The sequence below is a fragment of the Gracilinanus agilis genome, chromosome 2, assembly GCF_016433145.1.
Source record: "Gracilinanus agilis isolate LMUSP501 chromosome 2, AgileGrace, whole genome shotgun sequence".
Taxonomy (NCBI): domain Eukaryota; kingdom Metazoa; phylum Chordata; class Mammalia; order Didelphimorphia; family Didelphidae; genus Gracilinanus; species Gracilinanus agilis.
The window spans coordinates 124,429,351-124,438,412 of record NC_058131.1 but is presented as its reverse complement, the minus strand read 5'-3'; the positions used below and the strand labels follow the sequence as shown (position 1 = coordinate 124,438,412).

Here is a 9,062-nt window from a genome sequence, read left to right as displayed (position 1 = left end):
ATGATTATATGCGTGAGATTTCTCTGTGGTCTACAAATCTATGGCTTCCATAATTCTTTCTACCAGATTCATATTTTCTGATATATTTCTCACCATCCATATTCATCATTCCTAACAATTAACTTTATCAATTATCAAAGCATTTATTGATTTAATTTGGAGAGTTTATTCAGTTATTCATATAAGGTCTTTCTGCTTCATCCTCTTCAATAGATGTTGGCCCATAAGCAAGCTACATTTAATAACATCATGATGGTTTTCTTGTAAATTCATCATGGACAATTAAAATACATTAGTAATAACTATCATGAAATGATGTGTCTTGTTGCCTTTAGATACACATGAGAATCAACTCTGTTGACTCCTTTATTTGCCCCTTCACATAGAAACTGTAATATATCTTTCTAGATGTCACTTACTTCATTACTCATATCTCATTTACGGTGAGACAAAGATATCATATTTAGAGCACCAAGAGTTAAATAAATGTTTATAGCACTTGGTCAATCTCACAATAGTAAGAGATTCTCAAGGGTCATAACATATATATTGACTTGGAAAAACACAAATTAACATTAAACTATGTTGTATTGTATTTTTATTTATTTTAAAAATATTTCCCAATTACTTTTCAATCTGGTTCAGTCCCACTCGTTAGGCATTAGTAAATCATTTTCTTTATACCCTAGGTTCCCTTTTCAGGTACTCCTGGAACTAGACTGACTATGATTTCATTCAATTTAATTTAACAAACATTTATTGCCACTTACTATATGCAAGGTCTTGTGCACTGGGGATATAAAGACAAAAGGAGGTTCTAAGGTTCATAAAATTAGAGCTAGAATGGACCTTAGCCACTCTCCCATTTAAGGAAGAAAGCATTATTTGCCTTCAAAATGTTTATATTATTCTGAAGGAGATAGAATATATCTTCAGATAGTAAAATATAAAACAAGTTAATGAAGAGGCAAAAAGGAGATCACAAAAATGCTCTACAAATATTTGAGGATTTGAGGAAGTAACACTAATAGCTGAAGGTATCAAGGAAAGCTACACAAAGAATATGTGCACCTGAGCTGAGCCTTCAAAGCATACAAGGAATTTGAAAGGTAAAGTGACTAATCTAAATATGTAGATTTCAACTCAATTCAATTAAAATAAATATTTATTAAGAACCTATTAAATACCAGGCACTGGAGATACAAATTGGAAAAAAAAAGCCATTTACTGCCCTTAGTTACACCTGGCTTGTTGGTCCATAGTGTAGAAAATTAATATTGAATTTAGATATTTTTTGAGAAATGGTTCTTTCTTTGGTCTCCAAATACAATTTAATTTTTAAACTACAAAGCCATCTCTCCTCCAGGCTTTGAAACTAGGTTGGGTCCAACAGAGTTAAAGATTTATCAGTGGGCTAGCTTTATTATGAGCCAGTGAAGACCTGCTCCTTATTTATCTGTAAACAAATATTTAATTAGGTGATGAAGTTGTCCCTGTGTGTTCTCTGTGAACAGAGATGTCTTGGGGAGGGACTGAGTAATGACAGCAGACAGCAGAAGGGATATATTTTGGTGTGCATGAGAGGAAGTCAACTTCTTTTTGCTCTCTCTCTCTCTCTCTCTCTCTCTCTCTGGCTCTCTCTCTCTCTCTCCTCTCTCTCTCTCTCTTCCTGTCTCTCTCTGTCTCCCTCTGTCTGTCTCTGTCTCTGTCTCTCCCCACACACACCTTCAACACCTCTTGCCCCATTCAGACTAGCTGCTTTGAGTTCTGTGGCATCTATTTGGGTTGTGGAGGGTGTCTGCTGGCTAGTTACAAATCTTGAGCACCTGATTAATAACATACATTTTAAAATTAAAAATAAAGCTTCCAGAGAATTTCATTTGTTAAAATGGGGTTGTAACTGGGCAGAACTACAGATGCAGAGTGGAGTGTTTTTAAGGTCCAATTTCTGCCCTCTGTAAAGAAAGGCTTTGAAAGGAGTACTCCACTCCCTACCTCTTCAATCAGAGGAAAGAGGAGACAGAAGGAGGTGGTGTAAAGGCTTGAGTTAATAGCATGATGTTGAGATTAGAAGTGATTAATTTATCCTAGAAGAAGCATCTTGTTTAATGGAGTTGAAACTGGGCAGAGCTGCAGATGCAGAGTGAAGCAATGTAGACTATATAAAAGATAGTAAAATTTTAGAGAAAAAAGTAGTACTCCCAATTTAGCTGGAATATGATGTTCATGAAAGGCAATAATGTGGAATAAAGCTAGACTAGGAGATGGGCCATGAATGTTTTTCAAAAGAGAATAGATATAATTATATTTTTATAGGAGATCAATGAATGCTTTTGATTGGTATAATGACATCAGAATCCTAAGTAAGGAAAATTACTTTTTTATATTTGTAAAGGCTCATAACATGATTAGGGCTTAAAATAGATTGGTGGCCATGTAAGAATAGGATCACACATTTAGAGCTTGAAAAGTAGCTTAGACACATATTATTCAACCTGTGCATTTTACAGTTGAGAAAACTGAGGTCCAGAGAGAGATTAAATAACTTGGTCAAAGTCACGGAGGTAATTATAGAGGTAAGATGTGAGCTCAGGTCATCTGTCTTCAAATTCAAAACTATTTCCACTATATTTTACTTTCATTTGAGAACAAATTTAAGATTTTTGTGGAGCTATAATCAGTGGAACCTGGCAACTAATTCAATAGGGAGGAGAGTGAAAAAAGATGAATTATTCAGAGATAATCATGAAGCTATGAACCTAAGATGACTAGAAGATTTCCTTGAAAGAAAGAAGGAAGTTTGGAGATATGATTAAGATGATACAACTTGTTTGGACATGTAGAATTTAAAGTCCTAATAAAACAGTCAGGAGCAACTATCTAGAAAGCAACTGGAAGTGTGGGTCTAGAGTTCAATGGAGAGATAAGGGCAAATTATATAGATTTATAAGTAACCTCCATAGAAATATCATTAGACTACGCAGATAAAGAAAAGCATATAGAGAAGAAAAGAGGTCTTAGGACTGATTTCTACAGGACAGCTTCTCTTAAAAAGATGATGATCTAGAAAATGCAATTAAGGAGTAGCCAATCATTCTGAAGGAAAAGAAAAATATAGGAGTAAGTGACTCCAGATTAGAACATATTCAAGATAACAAAGTGATCAATGATGTCAAAGTTTCAAAAATGTCAGTGGGGATGGAGCCTGAGGTTATGTCAATCAATGGATTTAGCAGTTAAAAGATTATTAAGAGAAAGTAGTTTCAATAGGGTGGTAAAGAGAAACCCAAGTTTCAGGGATTTTGTGACCAAGTGATTGCTGATGAAGTGGTGGCAGTGAGTATAGACTACTATTTTCAATTTAACAATGAAGAGGAAGAGAAATATAGGATAATAACTTAAGGGAACAGCCTAGTGACAGTAAGGTTTTCTTTGTGTTTTTTATTATTTTAGGACAAGGAAAGCTGAGCATCTAGCATTCTATGTATAGAGGGAAAATTGATTATAAAGGAAATAGTTGATGATGCAAGCTCCTGAAAGATAAAGGAAGAGAAGGAAACAAGGGAACAACTGGGCTTAGAAAGGTCACCTTATCCTATCAGAAAGGAGCAAAGGAAGAGAGGGCAAGTGAAAATATAGACAGATTTTGAAGCTAGAATGGAGATGAGGAAGGGAATGCATGGCCTTTGTTTTCTAAATTGGGAGCAAAGCCATTTACTGAAGGAGCTGGAGGTTGAAACTTGGTGAAACAGGAGAAGGTCTGAATTAGGTGCTGTCAAAGATATAATTGAGATACTGATTAGGAATGAGTAAAATGATTGTCATGAAGTATTTAGGGTCCAGTTGAAGTTAAATTATACAGATTTTAAAGTGGACCTAGTCTCCTGTTTTACCACTTCCTCTGGTAACACTGAGCAATTCAGTATTTTGAATTGATAACTAATGGTGTAATTTGTTTCAGTACTGCATGTGAGTGAATGACAGAAGTAGAAGGCAAATTAATCAAGGATGAAAGAAATTTTCTTGTAGGACTAGTTGATTATTGGGTTCATTTTATGAAAGTGAGAAGGTAAGGCAAGTAAAGATGGCGAAGTGATAGGACATGGAGTAAAGACTGGAAGTAGCAATGAAGACAAAAAGTAGATTTATCAGAGATGAGGTAGATGGAGACATGCAAATATGGGAAATTTTTATCTGAACAAGGAATCTTATTCATCTTTTTCTCTTCCAGGAACTGGGAATTCCAAGTTCATCTCTTTAGTTTTTAGGAGTTTCTTAAAAGTTTAATTTAAGGGGCAGATGGGTAGCTCAGTGGATTGAGAGTGAGGCCTAGAGACGGGAGGTCCTGGGTTAAAATCTGGCCTCAGCCACTTCCCAGCTGTGTGACCCTGGGCAAGTCACTTGACCCCCATTGCCCACCCTTACCACTCTTCCACCAAGGAGCCAATACACAGAAGTTAAGGGTTTAAAAAAATGTAAAAAAAAAAAAAAGTTTAATTTAATTCTCTAATGTTTCTAAAATCTAGCTTATTATGGAAATAAGACTATATATTACTGGGGGCTATTCTCCCTATTTAAAAATCAGAAAGTCGAGTGAAAATGAAACTAAGACATCAGAATTTAAGACAATATCTATTGCCGCTATCTCAACATAACTTTTTATGGTGAACTAAACTATGCAAATATCAGTTTCTCCTTTGCTGCCTTTATTATTAAGAGCAAAATTGCCTGCAGTTTCACCTCCATTTGTTTTAATGGTTTCCACATAAAAGTCATTTCCTCAGCATGAGATTTTGTTTGCTACAATGGAAACAGCATGGGCAAGATACAGCATTTTGCTGAGGGAAAGTAATTAAGTTGGTAGACAACAGTGGATTGTGATCAGTATTCAATCAGAGCTTGGTTGGCACCATGTTGGTAGGGAAAGTGAGCCTTACAAACATCCTGAATATAATCTACCCCCCCTTCCCCCTAACTCCTCTATCGAGAAGTCATATATCTGAAGTGGCAGCTATTTCCCCAATGAAAATACAGGAATGTTATGTGATTTTGTCAGAGAAGGGAACTCCTAGTGTGGGAACTACCATGAAGGATCATAAAATCACAACCTATATGTCTTAGTAGATAGTACAAGGAAGTTTCCTACATACAAAAAAGTAAATACCTCATTAAGGTAAGCCTTGCAAATGAAGGAGGCAAAATTAGAATCTGAATATCCCTTAATCCAAGCTCACCTCTCTACATCATGTAGCTAATCAGTTTTGGTCAGAAGTGAGTAAAAGGTCTGCCTTCACCAAGTTAATTTTCATGTGTTGTTTTTAAAGGAGAATTACTAATCTAGTAAAGATTATAACATGTCATTTATAACTAATACAGAACACAATATCACATTCATCCTTGACTTTATGATATAAATAATATAGTTAGGAAGGTAATCTGACACCAAATTATTGTCAGATATTAAAGGAATAAGATAAAATTGTATTATAATATGTTCTGCACCAAGACAGTGGTTTTATATTCTTACCATTCAGTTTTATAAAATATCACACTTCTATTCTTTGAGTTGAAAGAATATGCATACATACACAGAGAGAGAGAGAGCATTTTTATTTGACTTTTCTAGAAAGTGCCTGAATCTGGGAGAAAAGAGAAGGGAAATCAGTAGATTGTCTCTATGGATAGTTGCCATACTCATTATAGTAACCTAAAAATACATGTGAATATATAAATAACAAAAACAAGCTGATCACTAAATATTCTGACTGATTTCAACTGTTGTATTTGAAAGGTGTCAGTAAATTTAACAAAAGTTTTAAAATTCAGTTGCCAGGGGGAAAAAAATCACTACCACAATTCTCAAGAGAGAAACCTAGTTCTAGACCCACTTACTATATAATTGGAGATTACAACTTCAAAACAGAAGACTCCAGCCTGAAGCCATTTCAGTCTGAGATTAAGGCACTAGGGAATTTTCAATCCAATTTTTATGAATCATGTAATGTTAAAGGAACGCAGTTCAATGGCAGCCATATTACTTAAAATGATTGTTCACTCATCACAGTTCAGTAAGTACAAAGCAGTCAGGATATTCTGACATATTTCCTTCAATATCATTATCTCAAGTTTCTGGCTCTAGACAACATAGCATGGAAACTTTTCCCTATGCCTCTTTCAAGATAACCTATACTATGTAAGAATCTTATTCACTATTAGTAGATAAAGGAAAACATTGTGTGTTAAAAAAAAATGGCTATGTTAGCAAAGTCTCCTGATATCTAAATTCAGATTGTTGATTTTTTAAAGTTTTTTACTACAATATGCTAAATTTAGTAGAAATCTAAATTGATATAGATTGGTCTGTCAAAAATTAATTTTCCACAAGGATTATTAAAATACAAATGCTTTAATATCCAGTTCCACTATAAGAAAAATTTCCCAATGAGGCTTTCACTTTCCAAAAAAACAGAATTTGAACCTACTATTGGATATTCACAATGTGTTTTTTCTAGGGTTCCAGAATCTTTGACATTATGTTAAAAGCTGTAGGGAGAAAGGTTTTTGGTGGGGATTTAGGCATGATTTTATCAGTGAAGGGAGCTCTTAGTATAAACTTCTCTCCAGATAAGCAGACTGGCTACTCTTCTACAATTTATAATCTCAGTGATTTGCTTGGCGCATTGAGAGGTTTAGATGACTTGCTTATGGTCACTTAGCTAGTATGTCTCAGTGAAAGGACTTGAACTCAGGTCTTCCTGGCTCCATGCCTTTCCTTCATTTCTTTCTTTCCTTCATTTCTTTCTTTCTTTCTTTCTTTCTTTCTTTCTTTCTTTCTTTCTTTCTTTCTTTCTTTCTTTCTTTCTTTCTTTCTTTCTTTTACCTTTACCTTCTCTCTAAGAATTAATACTGTTTATTGACTCTAAGGCAGAAGAGTGGTAAGGGCTAGGCAATGGGGGTTAAGTGACTTACCCAGGGTCATAAAGCTAGGAAGTATCTGAGGCCAGATTTGAACCTAAGACCTCTTGCCTGTAACAGGTCTGCCTCTCAAACCACTGGGCCACCTAGCTGCCTCCCTTTTCTTCATTTCTTTATACCAGTCTGCTTCTCACTGATAATATGGAAAAATAAAAAATGTGGAGTCAGAAATAGTATGCACAGGCTAGAGGATAAATAGTTCCATTGATGAAAATATTTGCTGAACTCTAAGCAAAAGGAAATGACTTTGTCTCCAGAAGACTACATTGTAAACATATGTATTAAATGAACAGCAGTATATAAATGCACTGGAGCTGTAAAATGATTGGGGGGGGGAATTGAGAAGACATGAATTAATGCAGATCAAGTAGAACTATAAAATAATTTATACAAGGATTGTTATTTCATCTTGACCCCAAGGTCTACATGGGACTTTCTTGGCAAAGATACTGGGAGTGTATCTTTTTTTTCCTTCAGTGTATCCCTATTTTCCAGATGGGGAACTGAAGCAAATAGAGATTAAGTGACTTATTTACCCAGAGTCACAGAGCTAGTAAATGTCTATCATATTTGAACTCAGGTCTTCCTGACTCTGAGTCCAGCACCTTATCCACTGCCACCTAGCTTCCCACCCAAAGATTACAGCAAAGCAAATGGAAAGAAGAGGAATGGAAAGGGAGAAAACATTTATTAAGCACCTACTATGTATCGGGCATCTTACTAAGCACTTTATAAATATCTTCTTTAATCCCAAACTGAGGATGCTGCTCTGAAAAGTGGGCCAGGAAAGAAGAGTGGATCCACAGTGGTCGCCCTAAATCACAGAGGATACTGTAGCAAAGGGGACAGACCCGGAAGGCAAGTCTGTGTCTGAGCCCTTAGACTAATGAATGACCAGAAGACCAGGGAAAGCAGGAGTGTGAGCTCTAAAGACCGTGTCGCACTTTTGACATTGTGGACACCCACTGGACACACTGTTGTGCGTGCCCTCTCCTTCCTTTTGTTGATGTAATTGATGACCATGAGCACGGCCCCTGCCAAAGTGGACGCGACTTCCTGCTGGAGCACCAGGCTAGGTGTTATGAGAGTTACTTTGGCTAAGTGCTGCCGCTGCCACACATCATTCATTACTCGACGTGACCTGCCGCCCGATGCCTCACTTCAGAGGAGGAAGGCGGTAAGCTCAGACGTTGTAGAGAAATAGCTGGAGGATCTAACTCTAAGTGACCCTACCCGCCCTGCCTCCCCCTCCCCCAAGAGAAGAAACCTTCCCAAATCCTAAATCAGCGCTTCCCCACTATTCTACGGTGCGCTGCCTGGCTTCCCGCCCACGGATGTGCAGCAAACGGCCAGCTCGAGGGAGAACCCCACTTGCTGGTCAGCGCAAGCGCCGGAAATCAGCGACAGCGGACCCCAAGGACAAACAGACCTGTGACATCCGGCTTCGGGTAAGGGCTGAGTACTGCCAGCATGAGACGGCTCTGCACGGCAATGTCTTCTCGAACAAGCAGGACCCATTGGAATGCCAGTTTGAGCGCTTCAACCAGGCCAACACCATCCTCAAATCCCGGGACCTGGGTTCCATCATCTGTGACATCAAATTTTCGGAGCTCACCTACCTGGATGCCTTCTGGCGCGACTACATCAATGGCTCCCTCTTGGAGGCGCTCAAAGGCGTCTTCATCACAGACTCACTTAAACAGGCCGTGGGTCATGAAGCTATCAAGCTGTTGGTGAATGTGGATGAGGAAGACTATGAGTTGGGTCGACAGAAACTCCTAAGGAACTGGATGCTGCAGGCACTGCCCTGACCCTCCTCTCACCTTTTTCATCTCTTTGGAACTCTGCTCAGCACCTGCCTCTGGGAGTTCACACATATTTAGGGGTTTCTCCGCACACCCCTCCTGTAATCTTCCTCCCCTCCCCCCCAACCTCTTTTGTTTAAAGGAAAAGACAAAAAAGGAAACGGAAATGGTGTGTGTATCCCCCCTCCCCATCCCCCATCCCCATCCACCTGTTTCCATGAGCCTGGGAGTACATACAACCTGGGCAACGACAGAAGAAACAGTCTTATCTCGAAGAGGTCT

At 37.8% G+C, this 9,062-nt stretch overlaps 1 pseudogene; it reads left to right on the top strand.

Annotated features, from left to right (window-relative positions):
• Positions 1-3,977: 3,977 nt before the first annotated feature.
• Positions 3,978-8,786, top strand: LOC123233366 (annotated as a pseudogene).
• The last annotated feature ends 276 nt before the right edge of the window (positions 8,787-9,062 follow it).